Raw genomic sequence first — 14,935 nt, forward strand, 5'->3', positions numbered from 1 at the left:
ACTGGTTAGCTGGCTCAGTAGCTGACTATTTCTTGGGGTTTCCACTGCATTTCCCAGATGAGGCACAGGGCACCGGGAAGGCTATTGTTCTGATCCACTTATGTAAAAGCACGAGGCGGACAGTTCCTTCTCCTTCCTGCCTCAGAAGGACAGCCTTATCATGTAAGGGTTAGCACAGGTAGTTAGTGGGTTAGTGATGCTCCCATTATCACCAACCCAAGTTCTCATAGCCAAGCACTAGCCTCCAAGAAAGGGGAAGAGAAAGATTAGGAAAGGCAACAGGAGAGAGGGAAGAGAGGAAAAGGGAAGGTTGAGGACTTAGGAGCCAACCAACCTTAGTTACTTGTTTGCATCCTAGTGCCCAAAACCCAGACAATCTCTGTACCCATTAGACATGGCTCACATGGCTCAGCTATGGCCACTGCCACTTGAAACAATGGGTGGTGATGATAGCCAACAAGTCTGTAACCCCAGTGTCCCAGCAAGGGCATTCCAGGGCTCTTGCTCCTGCCCTTCCTAAGCAACTGGACCCAGGCTTTCTGTCGAGGTAGTCTCCAGCAAGGACAGGAAATGGCTCTCCTTGAGCTCTGTCACATTCTGCAATGTGGAGAGCTTGCTGCTCCAAAGACAATGGCCTCTGCTCCTTGTCCCAGTTCCAAACTTCTGGAAAAGACTCTTCAAGAGCTCTCCTTGCTTCAGGGTGCCACCCTTCCCCCACTCTCTCCACCCACCCCTTCTCAATTCACAATGGGAACATGGGGTGATAGTGGTGGTGGTGGGGGCTGCTGGTTGGACCATCCCAAGAAGAAAGTAGCAGGCATCCAGAGGGAGGTTAGCAGGCACCAGGAAGTAGGTAGGTGAGCAGGCATCCTGAGCCAAGGGCCATTGGGTGTAAGGGTTTGGTGATAGATAGATTCCTTGTGGGGAGCCTGGCAGAGCCAAAGAGGGCTGTGTGGGCCATGGAATATGATGCAAAGAGAAGAGGTCACAAGATGTCTAGAATAGGGGAGAAGAAGGTAGAGAGAAACCAGGCCACTCTAGGAGAGCTCCTTTGCCAGCCACACTCTCCTTTGATCATTCTGTCACCCACAGACAGTTGATTTCCAGGTTTCTTTCCATGTCAAGACCTGGGGTCACCTACTGTCTTGCTCTGTTTCAGAGTCCTGACTAGTCACCATCTCCCATTGGTTGACACAGGAAAGTGCCTACTCAAAGGGAACTACTTCCATTCCTCTAAGTTGAGCCTCTGGCCTGTTAAGGAGCCTCTCAACACAAGGGCGCTGTGGTTATTGTTGCTCAGTCCAGCTCCATCTGGCAGACCTCCTGAGATGATGGAAATATGTTCCTCAGTTGCGCTAGCCAATGCAGAGGCCACTCACCACATGTGGATGGCCAGAATTTGCACTGTGGCCAGAGTCACGTTTTGTTTATTTATAGTTGGAAAGGACATTGCCTCTGATCTTCCTGCAGTGAGGAAATGAAGCTGTGTAGATAAAGGATTGTTGGTAATCAGCGAGTCTAGCATCCTGCATTCCAGCCTCATGCTCTTGGCTGTGTCTCCATGGGGACATTACAGAGGAACTCAGCTTGAGAATGTAGCTCCAGAGAAGGCCTGGGGTCCCACCCAGTCTCAGGGCTAGTGGGGCATAGAGAACCAGATTGGGCTACTCAATGCCTTACTCTTCCAGGTCCAAGTGGGCGAGGAGGGCAGGAAGGGCCAGCTTTAGCGGCTGCAGGTGGGCCCACCTTCCTCTCTCACAGGCAGCCTAAGGGTAAGAGCAGAAGGAAAGACTGCAGCCTGAGGAGTTCCAGTCCACAAGATGGGAAGCAACAGCTTACGTCGATGTGGCCACTGCCAGAATGTGTGATGCTTTGCACCTGCAGCCGATACCAAAAGCATGTGCTTTGGTGGAAAGCTGGAGAAAAGCAAGCAGGGTTCTGGGCTTAATAGTTACACATTTCTGTGAAATCCTGGGCCTTAGTTTTTCCACATGTAAAGTGGGTGTATTGACCATGTCTCCGCTGCCCTACATTTTAGGTTTAGGGTGCCTGCAACTGCTTTTGTGAATGGCTGTGTGGGGGTGGGGCAGAGATCTGCAGATGAGAAGCAGGGCCCGTGGAGTACTGGAGGCTGTGCAAGCCAGGGCTGGCTACCTCTGGATTGCAATGCTCCCGTTCTAAGTGGGCTTCTGGGAGGTGAGGGCATCTTTTCAGTCCACAGCATACTGATTCAGCATTAGCCTAGGTCCCCGAGGGGCTCCAGGAGGCACAGGGGCTGTCTGTCTGTCTGTCTGCAGGTTTCCCACCCAAGGTTGTGTAAACACGGTCCCGGAGGTCTGCTGACAGTGGAGGGATTGGCATCCTAGCTGCACGCAGGGACCTGTGAGTGGGGTTTGTCAGTGTGTGTCACATTCCTGTCTGCACATGATCACCAGGCTCCACTTTCCTGTGTTCCAAACCCCGGTGAAGCCAGATGCAGCGGGTCTTGAACGTGAAGCCTTTAATCACTTGTCCTCAAAGCAGGGAAGAAGTGAAGTAGGGTGCGGGTCAGGGCAGAGCAAGCGACTAACAGGATGTCCGTGCCTTATGTGCTTGAGTGACAGTACAAGGCAGCAGGGGAGAGAGAGACTGTCAGATTGCTCTAGCTCTAGCCTTGGACAGGGAAGGGCCTGCCCAGGCAATAGAAGACCTCAGAGGGCCAGGGTGAGGCCAACACAATTGTTAGGCAGATGAACCCATGTAGAGCTTGCGAGTGAAGCTGATGTCCAGGGTCCAGAGGGTTCAGACTGCGGAGGGACAGTGGTCATCATTACAGCAGGCCTCCAGCAGGAAAGTTACTCCACTGTCCTGCCCGTCACCGTTTCCTCTTCCTTTTGCCTCCATCCAGTAACTGTCTCAGGCAACCTTCCTGCTTGGCACAACTCCATTTTGGTCTCACATGGTTTATACCTCCCTTGAACACTCGCACACACTGCTAGATACCAGGCAAACAATAGCTCGGCACCGTGTCCGCTTCAAGAAACCTACAGTTTACTTAGCCTCCCACCCCAGACAGGCCAGTGGACTTCTCTGAGCCTACTGGGTATGAAGAGCATACGAACATGAAGCGTGAAACTGCTGTGCCAGTGTGACCAGAGAATGAAGTTGGAATGACAAGCACAGTGACTTGCAAACATGGCTGCACATTGGAGTCCCCCGGGGGAGTTTTGAAAACATCGCTACCAGGGCAACACTCCTAGAGGTTCCGGTTTAGCAGGTGTGGGATGTGGCCTGGGATTCTAAAAGTGCTGCAGGCGGCATGTGCAGCCAGGTTGGAGAACCACTGGCCTAACATGACATCTGTGTTGTGACTTGTCCCCTTGGAGGGCTCTTGCCCATCTTCCCTCACCGCTACCAAGAGGAATGCCGGACCCCTCACCTGGCCTCATCCCATCCCACCTCACCTATAATATACACTACACACTGCTGAGCGTTTAGGTTCTGCCTCCCACATGCAAGCTGATGCAGGAGAGTGAGCATGCCCAGTTCATGATATCTTGGGGAGAAGATGATTAGAGCTCTTTCAAGTATGGAAGGCATATTGGCAGTGCCTGCCCAGCCATATGCCTGTAAAGAATAAAAGAAATTCATAAGTGTCCTTGTTTGGTTCCAGGGTAGTTTGAGGCTGGAACCAGGAGACATTATCTGCTTCCAACGTCCTACCCCTCAGCTTCTTCATACTTGTTTTATCCCAAGAGCCTCTCCACACAGCCTTAAGGAGCTAGTGGACCCTGAGGTGTAGAATATACCAGTGTCTCTCAATACATTGCCGCCTCTGCACAGGAAGGTGTCAGAGTCACTGGCACCCTGTGGGTGGCCCCAGACAGCCAGATGGCTGATGGGGCTCTCCCAGGCAGTACCTCTTTCTTGAGTTCTGGGGAGCCACACTGGTGGGTGGCTTAGGCACTGAAGAAGGGGTAAGGATAAACTGAGGATGAGTGGAGGAAGAAGAGTGCTACCCATGCCCAGCAGTGGCTCAGGGACTCCTCACTGCCTCTCCCACATGCCTCGCTCTCCCTCTGCTCCTCCGATCTGTGTTTCTCTTCCTGGAAGGGCAGGCAGAAAGCCACTGATGGCTGTCCCTTAAGAAGTACCTTCATTTGGAAAGAAGACAGCATGGTGACCCTGGCCTCTGGGAATTTTAGTGGCTGCATCATTTGGACTGTGGGGAAGCTTGATTCCTTCCTTGCGGTCTGCCAGGAGCCCATTGTGTTGGCATTCAGAGTAGAGCAGAGGAGTGATGTTGTTTGTTGCTGCCTCCCAGTATCTTCTTTCCCCACCGCAGATGGAAATCCCTAAAGGATAGGTCAGAAGCTCTTAGGGCCCCACAGCCTTTGGGTAGTTGTTCGTTCATTCATTCATTCATTCATTCATTCATTCGTTCCACAGTCATGTATTGGGCACCTACTCCATTATGAATACATAAAGACCATGGCATTTAAGAAATTATTACATCATTGTTTATGTATTGTATGTGCTTGTGTGTATGGGGTAGGAATGGAGCTGGCCACAGCATCCCAGTGGAGGTCAGAAGACAACTTGTGGAATCTGGTTATTTCTTTCCCCCATGTGCGCGCAGGTATCAAACTCAGGTTTCCAGTCTTGGTCGCAGGTGCCATTACACAATGGACCATTTCACTGGCCCTTATCACTGTCTTTGATGAACTCAAGCAGTCAGTAGACAGACCAGAAATGCCCAGTGGTATTTCTTCTGAGCACCTAAATGCAGGGTAACGTCCCTCAGTGTGGGACAGGAGAGGCAATGCCACATGGGGCCTGCAGGTGGCAGTAGATGCCCACAGCAGTCTGTGGGGGTTTCAGGACACCTGGGGTCACACACTAGAATGGTGTGGAGAGCTGAAATTGGACTGGGCAGAGAGAGAGGAACCCACATCTTCAGAGCCTGTGTACTGCATTCTTAGGAAAATGTATCTTGGGCCCTGGACATCTTTCCTACATACCTTCCCGTCACCTTAGGTGGGGGTGGGGGTAAAAAGAAACCCAGGGAATTCACAACCTACTAAGCACCGGCAGGTAAGTACCCCCCAGTGATCATACATGCAAACCCGAGGAAGCTATCTCTAGGTTCACCACAGAGTCTCAGGGCCAAGTTCAAGTTCACTTTGGAATGGACTTTCTGAGCACAGAGAGTCCCTCTTCTCAGCTGCAGCTATTCCCACTAAAGCCCACTATGGGACCCCTTGTGACTGTTTCAAAGCTCTCAGTGCCCACTGCCTGACTCCACTCCTCTTCTCCCTTGGAGGAAAGCAGGGAGGAGGATTACCATCCTCTACTCTTATCCAGGGGTGAGAACACAGGCTTTTCCCTGTGGGTCCTGGCTCTGCACAGGCCACAGGCTGTCTTCCTGCTCAGAGGTCTTTCTGTATGCACTGGTAAGGACTCTCCTTGGACCACCCACAGCAGCTGGGTTCTTACAAGTGCCCGAATGATGCTCATGGTTTGCACACATTGTTTCACTAACCCTTCAAAGCTGCCATAGGAAGTGGGCGCTGTTGCTACCTGTGTTGTAATAATGGTAAACTGAGGCTTAGAGAGGTTAAGTAACTTGCCCATGCTTCCAGGGATGGCTTGTTCTGTTAACTGTACAAAAACTCAAACCATCCAATTCAACTGTGCAAACCTATGTTCGCCTACTCCACCATGTTGCTTTAATAGTGGTGGTAGCTGAGCCCACACCCTCCCTAATGACCTATCTTTGAGCTTCTTAGGGATTCAGGACTCCTGGGCAAGAATCAAAAGTCACAGTTTCCGAGCTGACTAGTCCCCCTTATTTATTGGCTGTGAGACATTGGGAAAGTCAATTTACCTCTCTGGAAAGGAGCATGACCCTGACTGGCTGGTTATGAGGATTGGATGATACTGCATACGTGAAAACTTAAACTGTTGGGAAGGTAGGAGCCCCTGCACCCCTGCTGCCCCCTCTCTACACAAGTAGGCTTCTGAAGGTGTGGCTGTCTGCAGGGAGACTGAAGATACTGGAGCTTCAGAATACAGCAGGAGGCCTCGTTCTGAGGTTCACTCTGTACCCACTGAAGTCCTGAAGCTGAGCCCTTCACTTTTATACCTAGCACACATAGCATAGTTGTGATCCTACTCTGCCCCGATTTGTTACCATAGGTTAGACACAGGATTGGAAATTATAAATCTCACCCATGAGACTGAGAAAGATGGGTGGGAACATACCAGTTTTCTGGATGCAGAAGCTGAGCATTAACTAGGCATTAGTCAGCATTCCAGAGATGATATCAAATAGCAGGTGCACTGTAGACCTGGGTGAAGATGTGTATCTTCCTTGCCCATTGTTAACTAAGACCACAGGTATGAATGCAATTAGCCATGGAGAAAGTAAACAGCAAGAAGGCCTACACCAGAGCTTCAGTGGAGTTGAGTTCAAAGAAAAGATCACAGAGGAATGCCCAGTGAGGCTAGAAAAAAAGCAGACATTGTCTTCATGTTTAGGAGAGATGGTGAGTGGTGGCAGATGCTGCTGCAAGGTCAGGTGAGCACCAGGCAAAAACACAGATGTGCAGGTTATCCAGGCTGTTAGTGGGAGCTGTGGACATCCAGGCATCCCAAGCAGGGATGAAGTGAAGGATGATGGAGAGTGCTATAACATGAGTGTTTGGATCTCTCTAAAATTAATATACTGAAATCGTAATTCTCAAAATTCTCAGTGGGATGGGATTAGAAAGCCTTTGAGAGATAATTAGGGCAGAATCCCAGAAGTATTGATGCCTTATGAAAGAACTCAAGAGGGCTCTTCTGCCTCCTCAACCATGGGAGGAAACAGTACCTGGAACCAAGAGGCAGACCCTCACCAGATCCTGAATCTTCTTTGATTCCAGACCAATCAGCCTCTAGAACTGTGAGGAATTCTGTTGTTCCTACCATGCAGTTGAAGGCCATCTAAACCATACAGACAGGCATGGGGGGGGGGGAGTGTCTGTAGCCCCAGCATGTAGGAGGCAGAGCTACAAGAGGGTAACCGCTTCCTGTTCAAGGCTGGTCTGGTCTACGTAATAGGTTCCTGATGAACCAGGGTTATGGAATGAAGAGCTGTCTCTAAAACACCAAAGAAAACAAATAAACAAACAAACAAACCCAGGATGTGGAGACCAAACGCCACACAGGGACGAAGCTTGTGATGCTTGACGACAGATTAGAAAAGGTGACAGTGAGGAGAAACACAATGATGGAGGGTTTGCTCTTGTTTCCTCTTTCCCTCTCACCCTCCTCTTCCTCCTCCTCTCTCCCCCTTCCGCTCTGCACCCTGTCTCTTCCTTCCCCAGGGCAGGAGAAGCTAGAGAGAGGATGGCAAGGTGTGAGTGGGTCGGGTAGTTCACAGACTTCATTTCCGGTCCTGCGCTGACGAGGAGGAAGCAGTGGCCTCCTCCGCTGCTAGCTGGGAACGAGACTGGAGGCACAAAGGAAATACAACAGTCCAGAGAGTTGTGGAGAGTGGGAAGAGGCTGACTGGAGGAGCCGACGCGACTCCTGGAAGGACTCAAGGCCACCAGAGCAGGGCAGCGTACGCATGTTCTCTGGGACTCCTCACCCCCCTACCTGTCGGGGTTTGGATGCCAAATGTCCCCCATAGGTTCGTGTGTTCGAACACTTGGTGCTCAACAGGTGACGGTGTTTGAGGAGGTCGTGGAACCTTTAGGAGGTAAGGTCTAGCTGCAGACAGTGTGGCTGAGGGGTGGATCTTGAGCTTTCCACCCAGTTGATTCCCGTCTGCTCTCTGCTCCCTGATAGACAGCCCTCCCTGCCATGATGGAGGACCTCATCTCGCACTATGAGCCAAACACGAACCCTTCTACATGTAACGCCATGGCCAGCCATTGCTTTCTCCTCCCCACCTGTTAAATTTGTTTTTAAGGTGTCTGGGGACTAACTCTGGAACCCTGCATGTCCTAGGCACGTGCTCTACCACTGAGCTACATCCCAGTCCTCCTTAACGTACGTCTTGACCCCCTACTTGGTCACTGTGACACCACCCTAGAACCAGAACTCGGCGGCTTAGACACAGGCACAGTGCATAGAAAGGTAGGACTGGCTTGCCTGGGGCTGGGGTCTTGTTGTATGTGGCCAAAGAGAGGAAGGAATCTGGGGTCTTGGCAATAAGGAAAAAGAACCATTGAAAATATACTGCAGACAGGCTGCTGTGTATGAGAGAGAAGTCAAGACAGACGAAGATGGATGGACGGCCACAAAGAAAGGAGCCTGGGTGGATAAAAAGGACAAGGGCAGTGGAAATGGGGGCAGCAGAAAGGTAGATCTGGAGTGGGAGGTTGGGGGCAGACTTTTTGAGAAGGGACAGTTGTTGAGTAACAATCCTCAGATCAGGAGATGGACAACTGAAACCACATAGACAGTGTTTGCCATCCAGAGCGATCCCAGGTGTCTGGGGGGGGGGGGAAGAAGTGAGTAGATTGCAAGCCAGAGTCTTTGGTTGATGACCCAGTATGACCTGGGGGTCCTGTAATAACAGCGAATGGATGGAGTAGACCAGGGCATATCCTACTCGAGCTAAGCTGTCTTCTCTAGACACCCTCCACATCATCCTGCCATACCATGTGCCATGTGTTCATGTGACTGCTCAGTAATGTAGGTCATTTGCAATGTCCTGGAGAGTGGCTTCAAAGGTAGAGCTGGCAGGGGAGCTATCATGTTCCCATGACATCCTGTTTCTTGTCATAGCAACCCAATTCTGTCTTCAGCCTATAGAATCTATGTGTGAGGGGACACAGGAAAGAAACTGCTGACATGACCACTCCATGATATGATTAAGGTGTTTATTGGAGAGAGAGAGAGAGAGAGAGAGAGAGAGAGAGAGAGAGAGAGAGAGAGAGAGAGAGAGAGAGAGAGAGAAGGAATCGTAGAGAATAGAGGTTCTTAAGGAGGGCACATAGCTGGGGGGTGGGAAGGGCATGGAGCCTGGCATAGGACCTGGCTTTTATTTAACCAGAAATCTTCCTATAGTTTGGGTTGAACTGGGCCTAGACTCAATTGTGGACAAGCCAGTGGGCCTGCCTTTTTGTGGGGGAGTAGAGCATCCTCTGACAGAATCCTAGTTTCTGTTACAAGTTGGGTGCTGTGGAGCTTTCTGGGGTGGTGGTGGAAACCATAATCCCTCTGCAAAAGAAAATTGCTGCCCTAGAGTATGCAAGATAGGGAGTGTGTGTGTGTGTGTGTGTGTGTGTGTGTGTGTGTGTGTGTGTGTACTCATGCACATGGGAGGATGGGTTTCCCCAGTGGTAAGACTTTTCTTCCTGCTCTAGTACTGGCAGTGAAGCAGCTGGAGGAGAGCTGAGTAGACAGTCACCTCCAGACAGCTGGGCCAAGGTACGAATGGAGGTCTAGTGTGAGTGCATGAGGGGTCGGAGGGGGGTCTCCCAGTGCTCTGTATGCACTGGAGTGGGCACGCAGAGCTCACGAATATCCCCGGGAGACCTGCCTGTCCCCTGATTCCGTAAGGCTTTTGATCAGCATCCACATCTAGATTTCAACTGGAACAACCCCCCGTGTGAGTAAGCGAAAGCCTCTCAGCCAGATCTAAGCTGCTTTCATTTCTCTCATCCGATCCCATTTGTCTTGGGTGCCTGGCCTCTCACTAGTGGGTGCAGGATGAGCTGTCAAGGCACTCAACCTCCCTAAATGTGAGAACTTGGAGAAATGTGAATGAAAGGTAGAGAGGATAATGAATGCCTGCTCTGGGCCAAGTGCAGGGCTTGGCGCGGCTGAGCGTGTCGGGATGAGTCAGGCCTCCCTGCCCTGCATGCCTCACTGTCCAGCTCACGAGCGGCGGGCAGGTGATGAATGATGACGTGGGGGAGAAGCTTCACCGAGAAAGTAGAATTCTGCCCCATGCAGCAGGAACCCTGTGATCACCTGTGGTGGGCTGATGAGATGTGGGCAGCTTCACGGGGGATGGCAGCCTGCGGAGAGCCACTTCGAAAGTGGGTAATGACCTGTCGACCAACAGCGCTGTTCATTTTACCCGAGAAATCAATCATCCCAGAATCACTTAGAGAAACGTACGCAAATCAGACTGGAGAGAGGGAGTGACCCCTGACAAAGACGTCTCCCAGCCTCCCCCAGACTGTCTGAAGTGAGGTAACAGAAGGCGCCATGGGCCTGGAAATGCCCGGGCTACACAGAATGGGCTCAGTGGCACCAGGTTACTCCCTAACTGTGCTAGGGAAAGCCAGATGGGATGTGTGCCCACCCACGGGTGCTGGGGACATGGCGTCAGCAAGGCTAGGCACAGTGACAGTCAGAGAGACCTGGTTACCTGCAAGTCTGTGAGGAACAGTGCACCAGGCTCCTTCTTGGGGAATATGACAGGCTGACACCGACTCCCCAGCATAGACGTAGACACACGAGACTGTGTTGGCAGTGTGGTAGCCACAGCTGGCATAGGGCTATTTGAAAAGAACATTTCAAGCAGCCAAGAGGCCTCCATGGGCAAAAATGCAGCCAAGCCTAATATCATGAGTTTGATCCCTGGAATCCACATTTGAGGGAAAGAACTGAGTCCTGAAAGTTGTCCTCTGACCTACACACACACACACACACACACACACACACACACACACACACACACACCATACTGGAATGTCCACAGAGTAATGCTTGGAAGAACACAAACTCTTCCTGCAGGCATTCCTCAGAAAGTTGACATTGAGTCTTCTGTCCACGTTAGGAAAGACGGGGTCATTAGGGGCAGCCCTAATGACAAAGCTTGGGGTTTGGGTCAGACACCTGGACGGTCAGGCCATCTGATTAGTCACTTTGGTGGGGTCCAGGAAGGAAACCGGCTGGAAAACTGTCCCCATGCTGACGCTCGCTGGCTCCTGAAAAGCCACCCCGGCTGCTCCTGAGCCACTCTACAAACATGTGTGGGATACCTGTTATGTCTTAGCACCACGTCTAGACACTGGCTACCACAGTGACAGGGCAGACAAGTGTGTACAGCTGGCCGGGGGGGGGGGGGGACGGACCTCCTAGCTCTGTGGGGTCAAATGTGAGCCTCACAAACAACACTCAGCATTTCTGGAATGTCTTCAGATTTCTTCCCCAGAATCCAGTCAAATCAGCTGCCCCTATTCCCAATAAGAAGACTTGCCCAATTCTAAAGACTCCACAGTGGGTACTCTACAACTGTACCCCTAAACGTCCCAGGCTTTCTCAGCAGGGCTCTGAAACCCAAGGGCAAGCTGGAGCCATCTGGACACACTTAGAACAATGGAGGTGAGAGATGTGGTCCAGAGGCGGCCCGGGAGGCCCTGGGGAGCTGCCTGGGCAGCCCAGTAAACAAAGGCGAGTGACTGCTGAGATGGTTTAGCTGGAGACGCTGCGACATTGAGGTTCAAAGCTTTGAAGAGAGTCTGCGGGCCATCTAACAAATGACTTTGATTTCATTATGGGCCGCAGATTTTCTAACTGGCTTGGGAGGGAGACAGCACTTCGGAGATCCAAGTCTAGCAGGAGTTTGCCATAGGTGATTTTTCAGGGTATTTCACTGCATGACATCTCCGTGAGGCTGAGGAAATAAACAAACCCTTTGAAATGAAGTGTGTGTGTGTGTGTGTGTGTGTGTGTGTGTGTGTGTGTGTGTGTATACAACTTGATTTTCTAATTTCAAAATAGCAGCTTATTCCCCATCAAAATGTGTCTCAGACTTGAACTGAAAGTCCTTTTGAGTGCCATTTTCAGAAAAACATATACTCAGGCATGTTGTGAAGTGTTTTACAGAAACCGCAGGGGCTTCTGGGGGAGGGGATTTAGTTTGATTGTAGGCAACTGTTCAAAGGACAAGCTGAGTGGAATACAGTCCCGTGCTTTGAGAACGGCCTGTTGTCAGCAAAGTTTAACACAGGTTCATCTTCAGGAAGACTCCTTGGGGACATACTGTGTGCACGGCACTGATCTGAGTTCAGGGTAAATAACAAAGAGAGCTAGAGAGTACCTTCACCTCCACAGCATGCAGATTCCCAGGGGAGACATGCTCTGTGAGGCTCACTGGATAAGAGGAATTTCCAAGGCATGGAGGGGATCAGGAAGGCTTCTGGGAGGGAGTCCCTGGAGCTGGACCTAGCATGTCCACAGTGAGATAGGAGTTCCTGATTGCACTAGTTCATTCAGGCCTCTGAGCTTTACCACGCACATTGGAGGTTGCCCCTAACTTCTAGCAAAAACAATTATTGCAACTCTTATTGGACATTTTTTCTGTAACTTTATTAATCGAGGGGTTGGGGAGAGACACCTTAGTGGGTGAAGTGCTTTCCACGCACACACACAAATAGGAGAACTTGTCTTTGAATTCACAAAACCCGTGTAGATTTGGGCACAGTAGCACACACCCGGAAGCCAGTGCTCCTATGGTGAGATGGGAGACAGTGACAGGACAGTCCCCAGGGAGGTGGCAGGCCAGCTAACCTGGCGTATGTGGACGTGAACAATGAGAAACCCCATCTCAGAACAGGGAAGCAACACCCGTGACACATACAAGCCTGTACGTACACACACACACACGCACGCACGCACACGCACCAGTCAGTTTTGTCACGTGACAGACAGTTGACAGTGACAGCTGAGAAGACCAAAGGGTTTGTTTGGGCTCATGGGGGCAGAGGTTGTTGTCTGCAGCTGGCTGGCTCCGGTTCTGATAGACACAAAGCAAGACAGAACATCACAGCTCAGAGGGTAGGGAATCCCAGAGGGTAGGGAAGTCCAGAGGTTCTCACTGCATAGCAGCCAGGAAACAGAAAGAAAAGAGGGAGATGGGGGAAGAGAAAACCTTCCAGGGCACACCCCCAGTTGTCTACTCCCTCCAGCCAGGCTCACCTCCTGCTTTCCTTCACCTCCAACAAAGCCAGTAGATTAGGGATTTGTCAATGGATGGATCCCTTGATTATATCAGGGTCTTCATGGTCCAAGCATATCTTCATGAATGACACTAGAAGCTGGTTTATAGAGATTTTACATCCTAGAGTCATTACACTGGGATTTACAGTCTGTCTCCCCCAGTGACATCACCAGGAGGAGGTTTCTGAACCCCTTTAACTCTTGGTTTCCTGAGCTGAAGATGGTGGTCAGTCGAAATATCTATACTCTGAGACCAGTTTTCAGCTCGGCTTCCATGGGACTCTTCGGCAGTGCTTTTAGGCATATGGTAAACACTCAATTGACAGTGGCTAAAAAAAATTTGACCGCCTGTAACCTTAGCCTATCTTAACTGGTCTGTCTATGAAACTCTATAGTCATAGATAAACCTGGTACCAATTATAGTGAGGCAAAGTGTTTGGGGTAGGGAACAGTCGGGACAAAACAGTTTTCACAGAGTTAAATAAAAGTCTAGAGAGGACAAGTCAGTACGGAGAAAGTTCTTGCCAAGAAAACTCCGCAGGCAGCCCCATTCCATGTTGGGGGCTGGGTCCATGCCCTTGATGGTGTTCAAAGAGCCTGTTAACAGCTCAGTCCCTACTACCCGACTGTCAACCTTGTGGGGACTGGGACTCTGTTCCATTAATACAGCATCAAGCTCAAGCACGAAGTCGGTGGACAGCAATGCTTTGTGGGTAAGTGGACAGACGGGGTTCAGATTTGAACTCAGAGCTATGGCTGCCCACTATTGTCTGGATTCTCTTTCAGTTCACTTAAGAGACCAAAAGGAGGCTGAGACTATTTGCTTAGTAGGGTGCAAATGGCTAGGCTAGAATACGCAGCATTTCCTAAAGCAGGTAAACAGGTAAACCTCAGAGAACTGTGAAGCTGTGTCAGCCCCACCCAGCCTGCTGCCCTGACTCATCAAGAGTCCATATTTATGTGAGTAAGACCCTGTGATGGTCTCCAAGCCTGTGAAGACAAGTCACCCTGTCCTGTCCTCAGCTGCTAAACCTGCAGTCAGGAAGGAAGGACAGCAGAATGTGTGGGAAAGGTCAGCTGAGTCAGGGAGCATAAGTGAGAACTTCAGGGCCAGAGAGTCACTAATTGATGATTCTTCAGGGGGAAGAAATGGCTTCGTGACCACATGTTTGTCTAAACCCATGTCAACACTTCCTCGACGTCACTATAAGCTCATCAACAGCTGGTCACTCACTGCTTTACCCTAGGAGGCAGTTAACATCATTCAAACATGGGGGGGGGGTGTTTCTATATGCACTATAAAAATACAAAGGTATAGTAGGGAACATGAAGTACATTGTCTACTCTGCATCTATACTCAAGGAAGCATACAATTTCATAATGCATTTTATTTGATAAATACACAATAGGTAAAAATAAAAGGCAGCAAATAGAAGTTTAAAAATAATCACAGGACCATGGGAGACTCAGAGGTAAGACCATAGCCCTGGAAAGGCAGTCTATTCGAGAGATTGAGGGGCTTTGGAAACAGCTTCAGACACCAGAGTTATCATTACCTAACTGTACAACTCATCTTTCACTTCACTTGTTGGATTATGGAACCTAAATAATAAAAATGTGTACAGACTCTTAACCCAGAGCCCGGCCCACAGCCATCCAGTGCGGCTCAGCTCAGTGTCACAGTCTGTCTTCTGTCTGCTCTTGAGTCTCCAGGTAAGGCAGTCAGGGCTATGAAGTTGCGAACATGAAATTCTCTTGGGACCACACTATGCAAGCACTAAATTCGTTAGGAAAAGCATAGGGTAGTCACAGAACAAAAGGAACCCAGAAAAGCCAGGCTCTGGAATGGCTAGAAGTGGGTGACAGATGTTCAGGATGGAATTGATGGACACTCACTTCAGAGGGCACTTCAGGTAGGCCAGTCCAGTGAACGGTCATCCTTGGTTTTCTCTACCCACGAGGTTCTGGGCATCTGTTATTCACTGAATATTTATGCCCTGCTTAA

This window comes from Peromyscus maniculatus, chromosome 6 (assembly GCF_049852395.1).
Source record: "Peromyscus maniculatus bairdii isolate BWxNUB_F1_BW_parent chromosome 6, HU_Pman_BW_mat_3.1, whole genome shotgun sequence".
Taxonomy (NCBI): Eukaryota; Metazoa; Chordata; class Mammalia; order Rodentia; family Cricetidae; genus Peromyscus; species Peromyscus maniculatus.